Source organism: Trichosurus vulpecula, chromosome 1 (assembly GCF_011100635.1).
Source record: "Trichosurus vulpecula isolate mTriVul1 chromosome 1, mTriVul1.pri, whole genome shotgun sequence".
Classification (NCBI taxonomy): domain Eukaryota; kingdom Metazoa; phylum Chordata; class Mammalia; order Diprotodontia; family Phalangeridae; genus Trichosurus; species Trichosurus vulpecula.
Genome location: NC_050573.1, coordinates 244,522,682 through 244,545,436, shown reverse-complemented (window position 1 = coordinate 244,545,436; position 22,755 = coordinate 244,522,682). Strand labels below are relative to the sequence as shown.

At 39.6% G+C, this 22,755-nt stretch overlaps 1 protein-coding gene across 5 annotated transcripts in view; it reads left to right on the top strand.

The window, feature by feature from the left end:
- The window catches only part of OSBPL1A (oxysterol binding protein like 1A), a 338,964-nt gene that overhangs the window by 55,034 nt on the left and 261,175 nt on the right, over positions 1-22,755 (top strand). The gene's annotated exons all lie outside the window — the stretch shown is intronic.

Here is a 22,755-nt window from a genome sequence, read left to right as displayed (position 1 = left end):
AGTATCATTCTTTTTTTTTCTTTCAGAGGGGAAGGCAGGGCAATTGCGGTTAAGTGACTTCCCCAAGGTTGCACAGCTAGTAAGTGTGTCAAGCGATTTGAACTCAGGTCCTCCTGACTCCAGAGCCGGTGCTCTACTCGCTGTGCCACCTAGCTGTCCCTTAGAGTCACTCTTTAAAAAGCTCTTAGAAAGTGTTATACTCCTGATCTCTCTAGCAGGTCTCTCGAAGACAGAAGCATCAGGCCAGTCAGTCTGACCCTCTTGCCAATACAGACAAGCTCACGTAGCTATTTGCACACCATGATGCTTGTAGCAAACACTTCACGTCAATCCAGTTGCAAAGCTTGTCTTACTCCTCTGCTTTTCTCGTACCAAAGGAAGCTGCACACACTTCTGATGCTTGAGCTTTCTCCAGCTGTAGGAGAAATAGCTTAAGGGAAATAGCTTAGATTGAAGCTCTTGTCCAGTAAGCTCAACCTTTCTTCAGGTAATCAGGAATCTCTTAGCTGATGCCTGAAGTAAATAGCATTTATGTGCTGGCTTAAGGTTTGCAAAGTGCTTAAAAAAATGAACTCATTTTTCCTCACAACAACTCAAGGAAGGAGATGCTATTATTATCCCCCTTTGCAGAGGGTAAGTGACTTGTCTTGGGTTACACAACTAAATATCTGGGGACAGATTTCAACTCAGGTCTTCCTTACTTTAAGTCTAGCATTCTACCATCTGTCTTTGATTGACCTTTCTTCACAAAACTCAAACAAAGCTGGCCTTTTTTAACACATGCTGTTTCTTTAGTCTTGACTTGCCAGATTCTTCAACCTTGACACACTAACTTTCCTTATCTTAAATCGGAGCCTCCTGCTACTCAGTGAATCTCCCTTCACTTATGAGATTAAAACTCACCAAATCTGCATTTTGAAATCAAGTTTTTATTTAATCATTCATAGTCTCCAGACATTTATATGCTTTTCATTTTATGTTTTACCATCTTAACTCTTAAAACAATTGCATACAAATGAACCAAGGAACCAATGTTCTATAACTCCAGCTATTCTATAGTCTCAAAAGAGGCTTGCTTTCAACAGTTTGTGCTGCTGAGGGCTGTGTTTCTTTATACCTAGATAAAGGAGGCCTTACCCTATATCCTTTACAAGGTGTGTTAAGCCACAGTTCATTTTCTGTTGCTTTTGCAACCAAATGGCTTACCACTTACATGAAAGGTGTTTCTTTAGCAGTTTTTTTTTTATTAAACTAGAGTTATTTTCCTGCTCCTTTCAGGTACCAAACTGTTTGCCTATGAAAGAGGTAATCCCTTACATCCATAACCAGATAATTTAATTATTTTTCTGTTTGCAAAAATACTTTTCCTTCCCATTTCAGTACAGATTGTTTCATATGTAAAGGCAGTGTCTTATGTCATGACTAACACAAAAGTAGTAATTATTGTAAATATTTTGTGGGATATGTGTTATGTAATGGAGATAACATAGAGCTATGATCAGGAAATAATTGCTAATTGGCTGATGAAATTGGAAGCAAGACATTTTATTCATTTTCAGTACTATCTTTTTTATTTGGCTGAGAGATAAATTTTTGTATATTATTGGATCTTGACATATCTGGAACACATAAAGGGTGATGGGATGAAAGAATCTGCTTTAATAGACTTTTTGAAAACTGAAAATTAGAACTGCAAGCTTGATCTTTGGTTTTCTTATTTACCCACTGACAACATTTCACTGAGAAATCAGTAATGTGTGTTAGTGACTGATTACAAAGGTCTTTGGAGAGTTGGACAGGAACCTTTACATACTGAGAGGTTTTGTTTTATAATACAAATTAGGGTGAATTTTTGTGTGTTTTTTTAATAATAGGATCTCAGGATTTTGGAATCGAAAGATCTTCCACCTTAGAGATCATCTCCCTTTTTGAATTTGGGCCAGTCATTTTGCCTATTTGAGCCTGTATTGTCATTTAGAAAATGAGGGTATTGGAATAGGTCCGTGCATCCCAGGGTAAGAACCCCTAGATCAGATGATATTGAAGGACTTTTACAGCTCTAATTCTCTCATTCTAATTGTTTATCACCTATGGCCATCTCACATGCTAATCTTCATTTATTTCCCATCAGCATATTTTCTATTGTCTGTAAACAGGAACATCTTACCCATCCTTTAAAAAATAACTTGACCCTACTGTCTCCTCAGTTTATTGTCCTATGATTCTTTCTTTCATAGCCAAAATAGAAAAAGTTGTCTTTACTCACCTCAGATTTCTATCTGCTTATTTATTAACAGATTACAATCTGACTCTGAAATTGCTCTCTTTTTTAAAGACCTCCTTCTTTACCTCTCTGTAGGATATGATGCTATTGACTAACTTCTCTTCCTATTGACTCTCTCATCCCTCCTGTTTCTCCTGTTTATCAGGACTCTCCTTATAAGTCTCCTTTGCTGGATCATCAACCTTGTTGTCCTACCGTCAGTGAGCGTACCCCAGGGCTCTTCCCTTGGCCCTTTTTTCTCTCTTTGCGTCCTCTCTATGATCTCACTAACTAACATGGGTATAGCTATTATTTCTATGCGTATGATTCCTACATCTATATATCCAACCTCAGTCTCTTTCTTTTGTGATTGCCCCTCATCTCCAAATGCCTGTTTGCTATCTTTACTTGGATGTCTCATAGGAATCTCAAACTAAACGTGTAAAATAAAACTCATTATCTTTTCCTCAAAACCTTACTGTCTTCCTAACATCCCTATTTCAGTTGAGAAGATTCTCATTCTTCCAGTCACCCAGGTTTATAACCAGGAATAAACTCTTCCCTCTCCCAAAGCCTTCCATGTCCAGTTAATTGCTAAGTCTTTTTAATCCTGCCTCGGTGATGTCTCTCACATTTGTCCCCTTTTCTCCACAGCTACCATCCTAGTTCAGACCCTTATTGCTTCTTGCCTAGATTATGTCTGTGTCCATTAGCCTCCTAATAGATCTCCCTGTTTTGAGTCTCTCCCCTTTTTAATTCATCGCCCCACACAGCTGCCAAAGTGATATTCCTTAAGCATAGGTCTGTCCATGTCACTTCAAGCTCCAATGACTCCATTCTGCCTTTAGGATAAAATACTAACGTCATATTTTGGCATATAAATTCCTTCTTAGCCTGACGGTAGCTTACACAAATAGCCTTATTTCATGGTGTTTTCCTTCATGGATTTTAAGTTCCAGCCATACTGGATTACTGTTATTCCGTGTATACAACATTCCATCTCTCAACTCCATGCTCCCCATCTCTTCCCTCCTCTCACCCATGACATGCATTATGATCACCCCTTCCCACAATCTGCCCTCCCTTGTATAACCCACCCGCCTTATCATATTCCTTCGTATTCAATTCACCCTGTGCTCTCTATCTATATATTCCCTCCAACTACCCTAATAATGAGAAAGGTCTCATGAGTTACAAATATCATCTTTCCATGTAGGAATGTAAACAGTTCAACTTTAATAAGTCCTTTGTGATTTCTCTTTCCTGTTTACCTTTTCATGCTTCTATTGAGTCTTGTATTTGAAAGTAAATTTTTCTCTTTAGTTCTTTTTTTTTTCTTAAGAACGCATTAAATTCCTCTATGTCATTGAATGTCAATTCCCCCCCCCCCCATTGATTACACTCAGTTTTGCTGGGTAGGTGATTCTTGGTTTTAATCCTAGCTCCGTTGACCTCTGGAATATTATATTCCAAGGCCTTGGATCTCTTAATGTAGAAGCTGCTAAATATTGTGTTATCCTGATTGTGTTTCCACTATACTTGAATTGTTTCTTTCTGGCTGTTTGAAGTATTTTCTCCTTGACCTGGGAACTCTGAAATTTGGCTATAATATTCCTGGGAGTTTTCCTTTTGGGATCTCTTTCAGGAGGTGATTGGTAGATTCTTTCAATTTCTATTTTATCCTCTGGATCTAGAATATTAGGTCAATTTTCCTTGGTAATTTCTTAAAAAATAAAGTCTAAGCTCTTTTTTCATCATGGTTTTCAGGTAATCTGATAATTTTTAAACTCTCTCTCTTGGATCTGTTTTCCAGGTTAGTTGTTTTTCCAGTGAGATATTTCACATTGTATTCTATTTTTACATTCTTTTGGTTTTGTTTTATAATTTCTTGATTACTCATAGAGTCATTAGCTTCCATTTGCTCAATTCTAATTTTTAAGGAATTATTTTCTTCAGTGGTCTTTTAGACCAACCTTTTCCATTTGGCTAATTCTGCCTTTCAAGGCATTCTTTTCCTCATTGGCTTTTTGGACCTCTTTTTTTGTATTTTTTAAGTTGTATTTTCTTCAGTATTTTTTTGGGTCTCCTTTAGCAAGCTGTTGACTCATTTTTCATGATTTTCTTGTGTCACTCTCATTTCTCTACCCAATTTTTCCTCTGCTTCTCTTACGTGATTTTCAAACTCCTTTTTGAGCTCTTCCATGGCTTGAGCCCAATTCATATTTTTCTTGAAGGCTTTGGATGTAGGAGCTTTGATTTTGTTGTCTTATTTTGATTGTATTTTTTTGCTCTTCCTAGTCACTGAAGTAAGATTCTATTGTCTGTGTTTTTTACGCTGTTTGCTTCTTTTTCCAGCCAATTACTTAACTTTTTAACTATTTGTTAAGGTAGGACTCTGCTTCCATTGTGGAGGGTGAAGTTTCCCATGCTTCAGGGGTTTTGTGCAGCTGTTTTCAGAGGGGGCATGTAAGTTTTCAGTACTTCTAAGATGATATCTATGGAGAAGTGTTTATTCTTCTCCTGGCATGTACTCTGGTCAGCGAGTGACCTTAAGCACTCTTTTCTGCCCTGGAACTCTGAGGAGGGTTCCCTCTCCACTGCTGTCACAAGCTCTGCTATGCTAGTGCTCCTTCACACCCCGGGACTGCCACCCAGGACTGTGACCCAGATCCAAGTATGGGCAAGCAACAGAATCCTGCCTCAGTGCAAGCAAAGAGATCCCTGTTTGATCCCCTTACCATCTGTGGGCTGAGAGCTCTGGAAGCAGCTGCTGCTGCTGCCACCGCCACCCCAGGGCTGCAGTAGGGCTGGTCTGTGCTCCTTTCTCACCCAGGTCTGACAGATCTTTCCCGCTGACCTTCTAAGTGCCCTTGGCGTTTGTGGGTTGAGACGTCTGGAAACTGCCTCAGCTGCCAGTGATTCAGTTCCCTGGGGCCTGTTCTGGATTTGCTGGGGCCCAGTCTCCACAGGCATGGGCCATGTTGAATTGTGCTCCTCCTCTAGCCCAGCACCACAGACCTTTCCTGTCCCATTGACCATCCAGGTTGCCTTGGGCTGGAAATTTGTTTCACTCTGTCTTTTTGTGGGTTCTGCAGCTTTAGAATTTGTTTAGAGTCATTTTTTACAGGTATTTAGAGGGGTTTGTGGGAGAGCTCAAATGAGTCCCTGCTTTTACTCTGCCATTTTGGCTCTGCCACTCTTCTTAGGTATTTTGAATGTACTTCTGTATGTATGTTGTTTCCCTCTAATAAACTTTAAATATTTGAGGCTAGAAACTGCTTAGTTTCATCATATATTTCCATCATCTGGCACGTAGTAGGCATGTAATAAATGTTTTTGTTTCTGCTGCATTCATTCAATAAATGTGACAGAATCCCTGCAGGTGACTGAAGTCATTACCTTATTGATTATATAATTAAGATCTCCTGTTACTTTCAGTTTCTCCTGGCTTACTCCATTCTGGTTGCCTCACTTTTTTATTACATAGTCATGAGGATGACTATTAAGAGTGGCAAGGTCCTGTAAGAACTTACAGAAGCCTAAAACCCAGTATCACCTATGGCTTTCAGTGCTAAAGAAAATAAAAAGAGCATTTTAGGCTATGTTATGAATCAGAGGAATATCAGAGAAGAAAGACATCCATGGCCTAGAGTGGTTGGCTCCTTTAAACTGGTTTTACTATCAGCCGCCATATCTTTTCTGATTGATAAAGAACAAATACGTTCCTAGTTGAGGCAGTTTGGGCTCTTTGAGCATCTTTTTTTGTGGCAGGTCCTAGGATCAGGTTTTTTCGCATTTATACTTCTTTCCATTTTCTTTTGGAGTCTACAACTTAGACTAAATAGGGCTGGTTGAAATTGCTCTGTGCAGTATCATCTTTTCACCCTTATCCTTTTCTGTAATTTTACAATGACTTTGACCTTTGCTGTTGCCCATTGACAATCTTCCCAAACATAACTATTATTATGAAATGGCTGCTACATAGGTAGTTTCTTTTCTTTCAAGGTACAGTCAGTTTCAGTTTTTGTTACAACATTTTATGCTTTCTTTAGTGCCTTCCAACTCTTCTTGAAGAAAGTATTCAATCATCAAGCAGTTATTAAGTGCCTTTTATGTGCTAGGCACCATGCCAACAGCTGGGAGTGCAAAGAAAGGCAAAATACAATTCCTGTTTTCAAGGCACTCACAATTTAATGGAGGAGACAACATGGAAACAGCTATGCATAAACAATACATACAGGATAAATTGGAGATAATGGAGGGAAGGCACTAGCATCAGGGGACATTGGGAAACAATTATTATAGAAGGGGAGGTTGTAGCTGGGACTTGAAGGAAGTCAGAAGACAGAGATGAGGAGGGAGACTATTACACGTGTGGGGAACAGCTAGTGAAAATGCACAGAGTTGAGAGATGTGTGGAGAGAATGTCTTGTGAGGAACAGCAAAGAAGCCTGGATTTCCCTACATAAAACCCTGGAAGATATGTGCATTTGTCCCCATTTTATAGTTGAGGAAATTGAGATAGATAACGGTTAAGTGACTGGCCCAAAGTCATCCAGCTGACAAGTATCTGAGGCTAGATTTGATTTCAGGGCTTCCTGACCCCAGACCCAGGGTTTTATCCACTGTGTCACCCAGCTGCCTATGTACTATCTGGGTGCCTCAGTGCAGAAATAGTGAGAAGGTAGAAGCGAGCAGAATTGGCAATAGATCTGATTTGTGAGGTAAGAGTGAGGGGTTGAGGATAACATCTACATTGTGAGCCTATGTGACTGGGAGGGTTGTGGTGAATTTTAATAAGGAAGTTAGGAAGAGAGGAGGGCTTGTGAGGAAAGATAATGAGTTCATTTTTGGATATGTTGAATTTAAAATGTGTGAGACATTCAGTTTTTGATGTCCAATAGGCAGTTGGAGATGTGAAACTGGAAGTCAGAAGGGATTAGGTCTGGACCAGGGGTGGGGAACCTGCAGCCTCGAGGCCCTATGTGGCCTTCTAGGTCCTCAAGTGTGGCCCCTTGACTGAGTCCAATTTTACAAAGCACATCCTTTTATTAAGGGGATTTGTTCTGTCAAGTTTGGATTCGGTCAGAGGGCCGCACTTGAGGGACCTAGAGGGCTACATGTGGCCTCAAGGCTGCAGATTCCTGCCCCTCGTCTGGACAAATACATCTGAGAATCATTTGTATCAGTGTGATGATTGAATACATGGGAGCTGATGAAATTATCAACAAGTGAAACAGTATAGAGGGAGAAGGTAAGAGTCCTAGGACAAAGACTTGTGTCAGCTGAGATAATCTCAAAGAATATTGAGAAGGAGCAGTCAGCAAGTAGGAGAACCAGGATAAAGTAGTGTTGCAAAAACCTAAAGAGAAGAGAGTATCAAGGAGAAGAGGATGATTGACAGCATCAAAAGGTGCAGTCAGGAAGAATGAGGATCGAGGACAGGCCATTGGATTTGGCAATTAGGAAACCATTGGTAATGTTGGAGAGGGTAGTTTCAGTTGAATGAAGAAGTCTGAAGTTAGATTATAGAAGGTTAAGAAGAGAAATTAAGGAGAGAAAAGGAACTAGAGGCATCAACTATGTATGACTTTCTTAAGGAATTTAGCCACCAAAGGGAAGAGAGATGTGAGAAAATAACTAGCATGAATGTATGGATTGAGTCAGATTTTTTTTTGAGGATGGGAAAGACATGAATGTGTTTTTAGGCAGCAGGGAAGCAGCTCTCTACTTCTAGTACCTATACCTCTTTTCTTGAAGAAAGTATTGATGATGTTTGACCAGAAGGATTCTGAGTAATAGTCTGTTAGTTTTTAGCTTTTTTCAAGATCCAAACCACATTTTCAAACGCAGGTCTACCATTCTACTCTATGCCTATCTCCTCACTGCAATTAATAAATATCAAGGTGAATATTGACTTAATTTTGGGGAGGTTTGTCATGATACTGATAAAATAATCTCTCTTACTTCATCCCTAGAAGAGATGTCTTGTAAATGTAAAGACAGAAATGATCTCTTCCAGTATGCTTCCAATAAAACATCTTAAGGGTGGTACTACTAGACACAAAGGCGGGGTATAACCACCCACATTCTTTCTTTGAATTTGAATTGATTCTCCTGTCTGGTCTCTCACTAGGTCTAAATTTCCAGAAATAGACCACTGCTATAGAGTTACATTCAAATTCCATAAGGCTACCACTGTCGAAGGGAAATATTCTTCATCTACTTGCCACTCTAGATCTTGAGGCCCCAATCAGTATGCGTTCTGTTTACACAAACAGTCATTCATAATAATGATACTTGTAGGTCTTAAACGTAACTTTATTAATAAGGCAAGAGAAATAATTTCAAGGATACCAAAATATTAAAATAAATATATGTGTAACATACATCACAATACATAGATAAGTCCAGATGACGTTCTTCCACTAATGCACTAAATAGGTATGTTGAAGAATGGACGTACGCTTAGAATAACCTAGCATGGAAACACATGAATGAGGCAAGAAAACTCATGTGCTTGGGGCGGCTCACAACTCATGATTGCAGGCTTTATTTTTTTTTTTTTTTGGTGCATTTCAGAATATCTGGACCATACAAAACTGCTTTTTTGTTCACTTTCTATTGATTCTTACCATTCCCACTAGAGTGATCTTTTCTGCTTGTACACACAGCCTTTAAAGCACTTTCAGATAATCATTATCCTTCAAAGGATGTTTAGAAAGTGTACTTAATGTGGATAGCAATTCTCTTTAAGCCAGACTGCTGCCAAGCTCATCCATCTTTCTATTTCTGGGCTATCCATACCAGACCAGCTGGTTAGTCATTCACTTACCATATTCTATACTGTGCAGCTCAACCAGAACACAGCTCCTCTTACCAGGATGACAGAACCACTTCAGAACCCTTCTGCTTTTCCTTTTCAAGCCAGAGCTGACAGCAGAGAGCAATAAACCCTTCTTTTTGCTCCAACTCCAGGTAGATCTGAAGGATCATAGCTATCACTGGAGCTCTTGGCCAATGAAATTAACTCTCTCTAACCAATCAGAAATCATTCAGCTGAATCCTTCTCTCCTCTTATCCCCTGTAACTGCCACAGTTCCAAACTAGTTGTTTTTCATTCCCCCCTTTCTGTGTTTTCATTTTTGCTCCACTTTTACCCCCATCCCCTGCCAAAGCGGTTGACTTCTCTTGTCTTTCTCCTGCCTCTTAGTGTAATAGTTACATTTCAGTGTCTTGGGTGAGAGCCTTCTGACTCAGTGACTCACATTCTACATAAAGAGGCCTAACTCATCACATTTCTCTTGAAATCTGCTGTCCTTTTTTAACCATTTCAATCTCCAAATGTTTATGGAACTTGCCATTTTCTTTGTTTTATTCCCTTTAGTTTTAAAACTCTTAAATACAAATTAATAGAAGTACTTGTTGAACCTTCTCTTAACCCTTTAGCAAGGCAGTTTGTCTCTTTGGTACCCTTGAAACTCTTCACTCAGATCTCTCTGTCTCTCTTTGTCTCTTTGTATCTCTCTGTCTCTGTCTGTCTGTCTCTCTCTCTCTCTGTCTTCCTCCTCCTACTCTCACTCCCTCCAGAAAAGGTTTTGCTACTTTTTTTGCTACTTAAAAAACCTATTAAGCTTCTTCCACAAGACAGGCATTGATACATTGGTAACAGAGTGATCCAATTCCTCATATCCTCACTACGGATCATTTTTCTCCAAATGGTTCAAAATCCCACCCAACAACTGTTTTTTAAAGTTTGTTCATCCACAATAAGAGCATTATCCTGCACCTTTTAATGAGTTTTTCATCATTAACTGCACCTTCTGAAAAGAACATTTAAAAGATAGCACACTTTAACATGAGCTATGATTGTTTTCATGGTTGTCTGCTCATTTATATTGTGAGCCCTGGATAGCAAAATGACCTAGTATCCTATCAAATGATGTTTGTTTTTATGTTTACGTGTATGATCAATTAATGCAGAAATATTTATTAAGCACCTACTTTGTGCTAAGCAAGGAGATAGGTGGTACAATGGATAGAGTGCCAGGCTTGGAGTTAGGAAGACTCATCTTCCTGAGTTCAAATTTGGTCTTAGACACCTAATAGCTGGGTGACCCAGGACAAGTCACTTAGCCTTGTTTGCCCTATCTGTAAAATCTCTACCAGGATAACCCCAATTGGGTCACAAAGAGTCAGAAACGATTGAAAAACAACTGAACAACCAATATGCCAGGCACTGTGCTATTCAGTGGAAATACAAATATAAAGAATGAAGCAATTTCTACTCCTAAGGAATTTCTTTTATAAAACATATATGACACAAAATAAATAAGTAGTAATATAAACAAGGTGGTTAAACAGTTGGGAAATTAGGAAAGGCTTCATTCAGCAGATGATGCTTGGGCTATACCTTAAAGGAAAAGAGGGTCTCTTTGAGTTGAAGGTTAAAGAGGGATTGCCTTTCAGGTATGGAGTAGAATCAGTGTAAAGACATAAAGAAGATGGAATCTACTGTGTTAGGAACAGAGAAAAGTCCAGTTTGTCTGGATTAGAGAGTGTAGGAGGAGGAGTAACATCCAGTGAGGTTGGAAAGATAGGTTGGAATGAGATTGTAAAACACTTTTGAGGCTAAATGGAAAAGTGTGATATTTTATCTTAAAGGCAATTGGGAGCCACTAGAGTTAATTGAATAGAGGAGTCAAATGGTCACTAGGGAAAATCACTTCAGCACCAGGCTGTAAGATGTACTGGAGTAAGAAGAAACTTGAGGCAGAGAGACCAATTAATCCACTGTTACTGAGAGGTGATAGGGACTTGAGGTAAAGTGGCAGAGTAGAGAGCAGGAGTCAGATGTGAGAGAGAAAGTAGAAATGGCAAGATTTGGTGACTGGTGTTGGGTATGTGGGGTGAGGGAGAATGAAGAGTTGAAGGTAACACCAAGGTTATAAACCTGGGAAAGTGGGAAAATGGTGGTACTTTATGTAGAAATAGGGAGGTTTAGAAGAAGGGAGGGTTTGGTAGGAAAGATGAATTCAGCTTTGGACATGTTGAGTTTAAGATGTCTCTGGGACAACATGTTTAAAATGTTCAGTACGCGGTTGGAGATGTGGGATTGAAATTCAGGGAACAGACTGGGTCTGGCTATGTAGGCCTTGGAATCACCTCCATAGAGATCATTAAACCCATCGGAGCTGGTTAGGTTACATAGAATGTTTAGAAGAGAAGAGGCTTAGAATAGAACTTTGGGGAACATTCACAAGAGGGCATGATATGGTTAATGAGGGAGCAAAGGAGATTGAGGAAGAATGATTGGAAAGGTAGCAGGATCTCACCTCCCTCAGAAGGCAGAATGAGACCCCTCCCCTCCCCCCATGGCCAATGAGGAAATTTGCTTTGCCTAACCACACATATTTATAAAAGGGGTTTTGTTTTTCTTTGGTTCTCATTTTGGGGAGGGGAAATTTGTGTGAGAAACCAAAACAAAAATTTGCTTTAAGAAAGCAAATTTTGGGGGGCAGCTAGGTGGCGTAGTGAGTAGAGCACCGGCCTTGGAGTCAGGAGGACCTGAGTTCAAATCCAGCTGCAGACACTCGACACACTTACTAGTTGTGTGACCTTGGGCAAGTCACTTAACTCCAATTGCCCTGCCTTCCCCCCTCCAAAAAAAAGCAGATTTTTGCTGATTGAAAAACATTATATATTATTTTTAAAAAGAAAGGTAGCAGGAGAACCAAGAGAGTATCATCACAAAATTCCAGAGAAGAGAAGGTATCCAGGAGGAGAGAGTGATCAACACTGCCAGGTATAGGAGAAAGAGTGTTAGGCCTGGAGTCATCTTTGTGAGTTCAGATCTCTATTAGCTGTGTGACCCTGGGCAAGGAATACAGCTGTTTGCCTCAGTTTCCTCATTTGTAAAATGAGCTGGAGAAGGAAACAGCGAATCACTTCAGTATCTTTGCCAAGAAAAGGTTAATGGGATCATGAAGAGTCGACAGGACTGAAGATTGACTGGATAACAATGACAGCAACATTAATGTTAAGAGGGGCTGAGAAAGGCAGCCTGTAGAGGGCGGGACTTGAGGGAGGCAGAGATGAGGAGGGATAACATTCTAGGAACAGGGACAGCCGGAGAAACTGTGCAGAGCCTAGAGATGGAGTGTATTGTGTGTGAAAAGCAAGATTAGGTCTGAACTGGTGAATTTAAGAATCGTCCGCATGGAGGCGATAAATCAATGGGAGCTGATGAACCGCCAAGTGAAGCAGTGTAGAGGGAGAGGATAGGCCAGGATAGGATCCTGTCAGACGCGTCTGGCTAGAGTGGTGGCCTGGATCCAGCAGTGGGGAGGGAGAGGGAGTAGTCAATCAGGAGAGAGTGAAGAGGCTGATAAGCAGTGTCTGTGAGTGCAGAGAGGTTGAGGAAAGGCCTTTGGATCTGGCAATTAGAAGGTCACTGGTAACTTTGGAGAGAGCAGTTTCAGTGGAATGATGAGAGAGAAGGAAGGAAAGCCACATTGTAGGGGTTAAGAAGAGTGAGAGGAGAGGAAGTAGAGCTGCCCATTGAAGACAGCCTTCTCGAGGGGTTTTGCCACAAAGGGCAGAGAAGACCTAGAGGGAGAGGACACCAGTTAGTGGGGATGGGTGGATCAAGGGAGAGCTTTTTCAGAATGGGAGAGACATGGGCATGTTTTTAGGCAATAGGGAAAGAGCCAGCGGACAGGGAGAGATGGAAGATAATTGAGAGTGTGAGGATGACAGATCTGTTGGAAGAGACAAGGTAGAATGGGATTGTTTGTGTGGGTAGAGGGTTTGTTTTGATAAGGAAAAGGATAATTTATGTGAGACAGAGGTGAAGGAGGAGCTAGTAGCAGAAAACATTTGAGTGATATGAGATGAGGAAGGAAGAAGTGGGAATTCACAGAATGGCCTCAATTTTTCCTGTAAAATGTGAGGCAAGGTTCTCAGCTGAAAGAGTAAGGGGAGGAGAACTATGGAGTTTTGAGGAGGGAAGAAAAGGTCTGGAAAAGCTGCTGTGGAGAATGGAATAATGAGTTGATGAGGGAGGTATAGTAGGGTTGCTTAGCAGCAGTCAAGGCCCAGTTAAGGTTGTGTAACATAAATTTTGTTTTATTTTATTTATTTATTTTTTTGCCATTGCTTCTCACCAATCTGCCCTCCCTTCCATAAGCCCCCACCTTGTCTTACTGCTTTCTCCTCCTACTTGTTTCTAGGGCAAGATAGATTTCTATACTCAACTAAGTGTGTATGTTGTTCTCTCTTTGAGCCAGTTCCAATAACAGTAAGATTTAAGGATGGCTCTTCACTGCCCCCCCTCCAAGTTCCGCTTTACTGTAAAAGATCTTCCTCTCACACCTCTTTTATGTGAGATAATATACTCCATTCTACTTCTCCTTTTCCCCTTCTCCCAGTGTATCCCTCTTTCTCATCCTTTAATTTCATTTTTTTTCAGTCATCCCATCATAGTCAACTCATACCCATGCCCTTTGTCTATGCATACTCCTTCTAACTGCCTAATAATGAGAAAGTTCTTTGGAGTTACAACTATCATCTTCCCACGTAAGAACATATGCAGTTTAACCTTATTGAATCCCTTGTGATTTCTCTTTCCTCTTTACTTTTTTATGCTTCTCTTGAGTCTTATATGTGAGGGTCAGGTTTTGTATTCAGCTCTGGCCTTTTCATCAGGAATGCTTGAAAGTCCTCTTTAATTAAATGTCCATTTTCCCCCTGAAGGATTATACTCAGTTTGGCTGGGTAGGTTATTGTTGGTTGTAATCCTAGCAACTCAGCACTCTGGAGTGTCACATTCCAAGCCCTGTGGTTCCTTGGTGTGGAGGCTATTGAGTCTTGTGTTATCCTGACTGTGGCTCCATGATATTTGAGTTCTTTCTTTCTTTCTGCTTGCTCTATTTTCTCCTTAGCCTGGGAGGTCTGGAATTTGGCAGTAATATTCCTGGGAGTTTTCATTTCGGGATCTCTTTTAGATCGATGGAGTCTTTCAATTTCTATTTCACCTTCTGGTTCTAGGATTTCAGGATATATATATATAATTTGTCTAGGCTCTTTTTTTAAAATCATGGCTTTCAGGTAGTCTAACAATTCTAAGATTATTTCTTCTTGACCTGTTTTCCAGGTCAGTTGTTTTTCCAATGAGATATCTGACATTTTCTTCTATTTTTTCATTCTTTGCTTTTGTTTTATTGTTTCTTGGTGTCTCATGTAGTCATCAGCTCCCACTTGACCAATTCTAATTTTGGGGGAGTTATTTTCTTCAGTGAACTTTTTTATACTTCCTTTTTCACTTGGTCAGTAATACTTTTTAAGGAGTTCTTTTCTTCAGTGAATTTTTGCACCTCTTTTTCCATTTGGTCAATTCTGCTTCATGAGGTATTCTTCTATTCAATTTTTTTTGCCTCTTTTATTATTTAGTTAATTCTGTCTTTAAGGTGTTATTTTCTTCAGTATTTTTTGTGTCTCCTCTACTAAGCTGTTGATTCTCTTTTCACAATTTTCTTACATCACTCTCATTTCTTTTCACAATTTTTCCTTTGTCTCTCTTACTTGATTTTTAAAAGCCTTTTTGAGCTCTTCCAGGATTGTTTTTTTGTGCTTGTAACCAATTCACATTTTTCTTTGAGGCTTTGCATGTAGCTGCTATGACTCCATTATCTTCTTCTGAGTTTGTGTCTTCATCTTCCCTGTCACAGTAGCTTACTATAGTCAAGTTCTTTTTGTTGTTCTTTGATCATTTTTCCAGTCTGTTTCTTGACTTAAAGTTGAGCTCTGCTTCTGGGATGGAGGAGGCAATCACCTAAGTTTCAGGTTTTTCATGTTGCTGTTTTCCGAGCAACATGGGATTCTATAAGCTTTCAGTTCTTCTAAGGTGGTATGATCTAGGGAGAGGTGCTGTCACCGCTCTCTTGGCCTCTTCTCTGGTCTGCAAGCTATCATAAGCACTATTTTACACTTTGTAACATAACTTTTGGTGGACTGAATTAGCATGGTCCAATGATTTTGTCCACCTTCATTCAGAAGCATATGTGTGTGTGTGTGTGTGTGTGTGTGTGTGTGTATACACACACACACACACACACACACACACATATATATATATATATATATATATATATATATGTATATAGGAGACAAGGCAGCAGATGGCAGGAGTGATCCAAGGCTAAGGATTGGCAGAGCACAATTAACAATAAGATAAGGGAGCTAAGAACTCAAGAGGACAGTGTAAAGTTAAATTGTTTCACCAAGGGATCAAGATGGGGAAGAGAGGAGGCAGTTCCTAATGCGAGGGTTTTGGCCTGGGAGAGAACTGAGGGGTTGAAGGGTTGGGGGTCATAGTGTGAATGAAAAAATAAATAGGGTTTGATAAGGGAAGGCAGAGGGAGAGGTGAAAAGCCAATAGATTAGGGTCAGATAAGGGAATTTCTGAATTCTTGAACAAGAAGGTAGTGTATTTGGAGGTGTTGGGATATCAAGGTGAAGAGCAACTTTGTGTGACTAACAAATAGATCATGGGAAGTAAGTTAATGCACTGAACAGTGTTCGAGGGAAAGTCAGATAGGTATGTTGAAGTCCCCTACCATAAGATCAAGAGTCAGGGGTGGGGTGGGGAGAGAAAAATTCTCAGCTAAGTACTAAACTCATTGAGAAGGAAGGGGAGTGACCTGGGGGTCTGTAGATAACACCTACTAGGATTTTGATTGGGTCGAAGATGTGGCTCCAACCCATATAACAAGTATTTTTTTTTTTTAAGGAAAAAAAAGAGGAAAAGTCAGTATAGTCAATCAGCGCATTGTTAAAGTAAAAGTATGTGCAGTGTGCAACACCTGTGGCCTCCCATCTCCACGAGGAGTGGGTTGATGTGTCCTTTCATATCTCTTCATTCAAGCTGTGTTTGAGCTGTATAATTTTTTTTGTGTGTAGCTCTTTCCATTTACATTGTTGTCATTGTGTACGTTGTTTTCTTGGCTTTGCTTGCTTCACTCTGTGTCACTTCATATAGATCTTTACTTCTCTGTATTCACTACATTCATCATTTCTTATAGCAACAGTAATATTCCATTTGAAATATGAGATTAGGTTATCTTTTAGGGAGGAATAAAAAGATTGTTTTACTAGAATTAGGGCCAAGTTGAGGTTGGATAAATTCAATTTGTAATATTCCAGTTAACACACTTATGAGACTTCATTCCACTGAAAATGCTTTATCCAAATTTGCCGATGATCTCTTAGTTGACATATCTAATGGCCTTTTCTCTGACCGCTGGCTCCCCCAGCTTGCCCTCCCTTCCATCACACCCCGCTTCCTGTCCATGACTCTATGATACTTGAATTATTTCTTTCTGGCTGCTTGTAATATTCCCTTCTTGACCTGGGAACTCTGGAATTTGGCTTTAATATTCCTGGGAGTTTTCATTTTGTGATCTCTTTCAGGAGGTGATCGGTAGATTCTTTCAATTTCTGTTTTACCCTCTGCTTCTAGAATTCAGGGCAGTTTTCCTCCATAATTTCTTGAAAGATGGTGTCTAAGCTCTCTTTTTTTTTGATCGTGACTTTCAGGTAGTCCAATAATTTTTAAATTATCTCTCCTGGATCTGTTTTTCCAAGGAAATATTTCACATTGTTTTCTATTTTTTCATTCTTTTCGTTTTGTTTTATTGTCTCTTGGTTTCTCATAAAGTCATTAGCTTCCATTTGCTCAATTCTAATTTTTAAGGAATTATTTTCTTCAGCGAGCTTTTGTACCTCCTTTTCCATTTGGCCAGCTGTACTTTTTATGGAGATTTTTTTTTAGTAAATTTTTGAGCCTCTTCTTCCATTTGGCCAGTTCTGCTTTTCAAGGCATTCTTCTCTTCATTGGCTTTTTGTACCTCTTTTATTATTTGGCTTAGTCTGTTTTTTAAGGTGTTAGTTTCTCCAGTATTTACCAAATTGTTGACTCTTTTATCATGGTTTTCATGTGTCACTCTCATTTCTTTTCCCAAGTTTTCCTCTGCTTCTCTTACTTGCTTTTCCAAATCCTTTTTGGGCTCTTCCATGGCCTGAGACCAATTCATATTTTTCTTGGAGGCTTTTGATGTTGGAGCTTTGACTTTATCATCTTCCTCTTAGTGTGTGTTTTGATCTTCCTTTGTTACCACAGCAACTTTCTATGGTCAGAATTTTTTTACTGTTTGCTCATTTTTCCAGTCTGTTTTTTGCCTTTTGACTCTTTGTTAAAGTGAGGCTCTGATTCCAGGGTGGAGGGTGCACTGTCCCAAGCTTCAGGGGTTTTATGCAGCTTTTTCAGAGATACTTCTAGAGACCTGTAGGTTTTCAGTTCTTCCAAGGTGGTGTGATCTAAGGAGAGGTGCATTTACACTCTCCTGGACTGTGATGAGGGTCCCTGCCTCTCTGTGATAGTGAGCTCTCGTGTGCTATTGCTCCTCCTCACCCTGGGACTGCCACCTAGGACTGCAACCTGTGAGTATGGGCAGAGTAACAGAGTCTTGCCCCCATGTTAGCAGAGACTCCTGTAATATTCTTCTTATCAGTTCTTCTACCCCCTTACTGTCTGTGGGTGAAGCGTTCTGGAAACAGTCGCTGTTGCTGCTGATTCATTGACTCCCAAGGCCTACACCTGGTTTGCTGGGGCCTAGTCTGTGCTAGTGTGGCCTGAACTGGACTATGCTCCACTGTAACCCTGGTGCAACAGACCTTTCTTGCAAATGTTTTGGGTTGTCTTTGGCTGGAAAAAATTATTTCACTCCATCCTTTTGTGGGTTCTGCCACACCAGGAATTGTTTGCTGCTTTGGGGAGAGCTGAGGCGAGTTGCTGCCTTTTCTTTGCCATCTTGGCTCCGCCTCCCAATGGCATTTTCTCAGTCCTCATTTTCCTAGATTTCTTTACAACTTTTGATATGATGATTACACTCTTCTCCTGATAGTCTCTTTTCTTCAGGTGTTTAAGACGTTATGCTCTCTTGGTTCTCTTCCTACCCATCTAACTGCTCCTTCTCAGTCTCCTTTGCTGAATCCTCATCTAGCTTATTCCCTCTAACCACAAATGTTTAAGATGGCTGTGTCTTGGGCCCTTTTCTCCTCTCCCTCTGTACTACTTCACTTGCAGATCTTCTCAGCCCCCATAGATTTAATTACCACTTCTATGCTGATGGTTCCTAAATTTACCAGTCCAGTCCTAACCTTTCTGCTGACCTCCAGTCTTGGCATCTCCACCTGCTTTTTAGATGTCTCAAACTGGATGTCCACTAAACATCTTAAAATCAACATGTCCAAAACTGAAGTAATTTCTTTCTCCCTAAATCTTCCCTCCTTTCTAAGTTCAATATTACTGTGGAGGACGATGCCATCCTCCCATTTCCTTGAACTCACATTCAGCTCCTCACTAACTCTTAACACGCAACATCCAAACTGTTGCCAGGGCCTGAAGATTTCTTCTTTTTAACATCTCTTGAATAAGCCCCCTTCTCTCCTCTGACACTGCCATTACTCTGGTGCAGGCCCTTCTTACCTCACATCTGAAATATTGCAATAGCCTCTTGATGGGTCTGCCTGTTTCAAGGCTCTCCACACTCCAATCCATCCTTTATTCATCTACCAAAGTAATTTTCTTAAAGCATCAGTCCCTTATCGCCCCTCCTACTCATTAAATTCCAGTGGCTCCCTATTGCCTTTAGATTCAAATAGAAAATCCTCTGTGTTTCATTCAAAGCCTTGCGAAACCTAGCTCCTTTTTACCTTTCTAGTCTTCTTATACCTTACTCCCACCACATACTTTGTGATCCAGTGACACTGGCCTCTTGGCTGTTCCATAAACAAGACACTCTGTCTCTTGGTATTTTCTCTGTCCTTCTATAATGTTCTCCCTCCTTTTCTCTGTCTTTTGTCTTTTTTGGCTTCCTTTGAATCCCAGCTAAAATCCTATCTTGTATAGGAATCCTTTCTCAACACCTCTTAATTCTATTGTCTTCCCTCTGTTATTGCCCATTTATTTTGTATATAGCTCACCTGTATATGTTTGTTGTTTCCCCCATAATTACAAGCTCTTTAAGTGCAAGGACTGTCTTTTTTTCCTTCTTTTTCTATACCCTGTGCTTTGCACAGTGCCTGGCACTTAGACCACACTTAATACATGTTGTCTTTCTACAACTTTGTGTGGTGGCATATGAGAAGGCAGATGATGGAAGTAATCTATAGGCTGAGCTTTGAAAGGAAATGAGTGGCAATAGGACAAGGTCTTTGATAGCAGAGAACAGTGTAGGGTCAGTAGAGTTGAAATGGTTAACTAACATGATGAAACCCAATTTATTTACTTCTCCAAGGAGAAAACTGTGAGCTGTTTTTCCATTTAGCTACAACTCTTTGTCTTCTAATTTCATTTATTATGAAAATTTCAACAGGGACATAGTTCATTTTCTCTAGTACTATTTCAAATCCATTGGTCATTAGATAAAGATCAGCCAGGACACAGTAAGAATGCCAGCAGTTAACCTAAAGATTGCAAAATAATCTAAGGTCCATGTGATTCTTAGCATTCTCCCATTCCAAAATCACTACTGTAGAAGTGGAAAGAAGTCACAGAGGACTAAGGGTCAGTTATCTAGTCGTGATTATCCTTTTCTTAAGCAGAAATCTGCTTTGTTGCAGCTTCTATCTACTTTTTGTAATTCTGCCTTCTGGAGCTAAGCAGATCAAGTCTAATCCTTCTTCCACAGAACAAACCTTCATTAGGTGAACACAGTTACTACATTCCCCACTAAAATTTCCTGCTTTCCAGTTATCCTTCCCTACTTCCTTCACCAGATGCTCATTTGCCGTAATGTAGTGGCCCTTCATCATCTTGGTCACCCATTGATGATGCCCTCCATTTTATCAATGGCCTTCATGAAATGTGGTGTTCAGAACTGTACACAATATCTAAGTAGGGTCTAACTGGGGCCCAATACAGTGGGACTCTTAACTGGCTGATCCTCAATATTGTGCTTTTTTTCCCCAATCCAACTGAATTTAATTACATTCAAAGACAGGGTGACACTTTAGCCAACAAAAGTGCCCAGGGGATACAGACAGTTGCATTAACATCAATCAGTAAGAGTGTATTAATCACTATGTACCAGGTACTGTGCTGAGCTCTGGATCAAACATCAAATATAAAATTTAAGTGAAATGTTTCAGTTCTATACATGAGCAGACTTCAACCTATAACTAATGAAGAATTTCAAAGATGTCATGAAGGATGTCATTAGGGAAATGTATGATAGGAAGAGAAGATAGGCTGATCATGTGGTGAGAGTGGAAGATGAGAGATACGTAGCCTAGTTGCATTACTAGTACCCTAACAATGTCTGGAGAAAGTAAGGAAGACCTCACTGAGTAGACCATTGGGGTTGAATTGAGTATTATCCTCTTAATGCTGCTTAAGATTCCAGTAATCTTTTCAGCTTCCAGATCATACTGTTAATCTATATTGAACTTGCGATCTCCTTAAAAATCCAGATGTTTTCTAGCTATGCCTTTCCCATCTTGTACTTATGAAGTTGATCTTTTGAACCCAAGAGTAAGACTTTTCACTTATCTCTGTTAAATTTCATCTTATTAGATTCAGCCTTAACATCTAACTTCCAGATTTTTTTCTATCTTGACTCTATAATCCAGCATGTTTGCTATCCCTTTCAACTTTGTCACTTGAAAATTTGATAAGTATGCCATTTATGCCTTTATATAAGTCATTCTTAAAAATGTAGGGCTCAGCACAGATCTCTGAAGCATTTCACTAGAAATCTTCTGAGGTAACACGGAACCATCTATAACTATATTTTGAGTCTGGACATTTAGCTAGTTTAGAATCCACCTAGTTGTAGTATCATTTAATCCACATGTCTCTGTGTTTTCTATAAATATCTGTGAAATACTTATACTAATTATCTGTGAAATATTTATAGGTTAGAAGTAGTGTAGCATAGTGGATAGAGAGTTAACTTTGGTGGCAGAAAGACCTGGTTTTAAATATTACCCTTGATACATACTGTGTGACTATGGGAAAGTCACTTTACCTAGAAGTAACTTATCCTAAGTTCCAGAGATGGTGCAAGCCTATATTGGTAGAGGGTTTCTTCACCTAGGAGTTTTCCTGCACTGATGGATTTACATCAGATTCTTTGTTAAAAGTCCTTTGCTAGAATGTAAGTAGCTATATCTGTTGCATTCTTTCGATTTCTTAGTCTAGTAAATCTGTCAAAAGAGGAAATAAGCTTAGTTGACATGACCTGATAAAGACCTGTTCACTCCACATGATCCATTTCTTTAATAATCTGTTCCACTTTTAGGAAATTTGAACATTTTACATACTTTTCTGTTTTTGTTTTTTATTTTTTTTTTGGAGTGGGGAAGGCAGGGCAATTGGGGTTAAGTGACTTGCCCAAGGTCACACAGCTAGTAAATGTGTCAAGTGTATGAGGCCAGATTTGAACTCAGGTCCTCCCGACTCCAAGGCTGGTGCTCTACTCACTGCACCACCTAGCTGCCCCACATTTTACATTCTTAAATCCTATGTGACCTAGCATAAGGAGTGTCAGACTTGAAATCAGGAGGACCTTTACATCCTCCCTTGCACGTTTACTAGCTGCATCACTTAACCACTGTGTACCCCATAATAGCACCTACTTCCCAGGGTGATTGTGAAGACAAAAGGAGCTCATATATGTAAAGTGCTTTGCAAACCTTAAAGTGCTACATAAATGCTATTATTATTATCATACCCCAAAGTCTTTCAGAGATCATTGACAGTGGCTCTGTAATCACACCTGTAATTTCTTTTTTTTTTTTTGAGATTTCAAATGACTCTACGCAGAAAGAACTAACCTTTCTAGCCAGACCTAAATAGTAGTTAACATTTCTGTAAAACTTTAAGGTTTACAAAGTACTTTACAAATATTATCTCATTTTCCTTTTTTTCTTTTTTATTAGTTAATTTATTTATTTTTAGTTTTCAACATTTACTTCCACAAGTTTTAAATTTTCTCCTCCTCCCTCCCCCCTCTCTCCCCAAGATAGCCTGCAATCTGATATAGGCTCTACATATACATTCCTATTAAACATATTTTCACATTAGTCATGTTATATAAAAGAATTATAACAAATGGGAGAAACCATGAGAAAGAAAAACAACAACAACAAAAAAAAGGAAATAGCTTCACTCTGCATTCAGACTCCATAGTTCTTTCTCTGGATGTGGATGGCATTTGCCATCATGAGTCCTTTGTTGTTTTAGATCCTTGCATTGCTGAGATGGGCTAAGTCTATCAAAGTCAGTCATCGCACACTGTGGCTGGTATTATGTACAATGTTCTCCTGGTTCTGCTTACTTCACTCAGCATCAGTTCATATAGGTCTTTCCAGGTTTTCCCAAAGTCTGCCTGCTCATCATTTCTGATAGCACAATAGTATTCTGTCACATT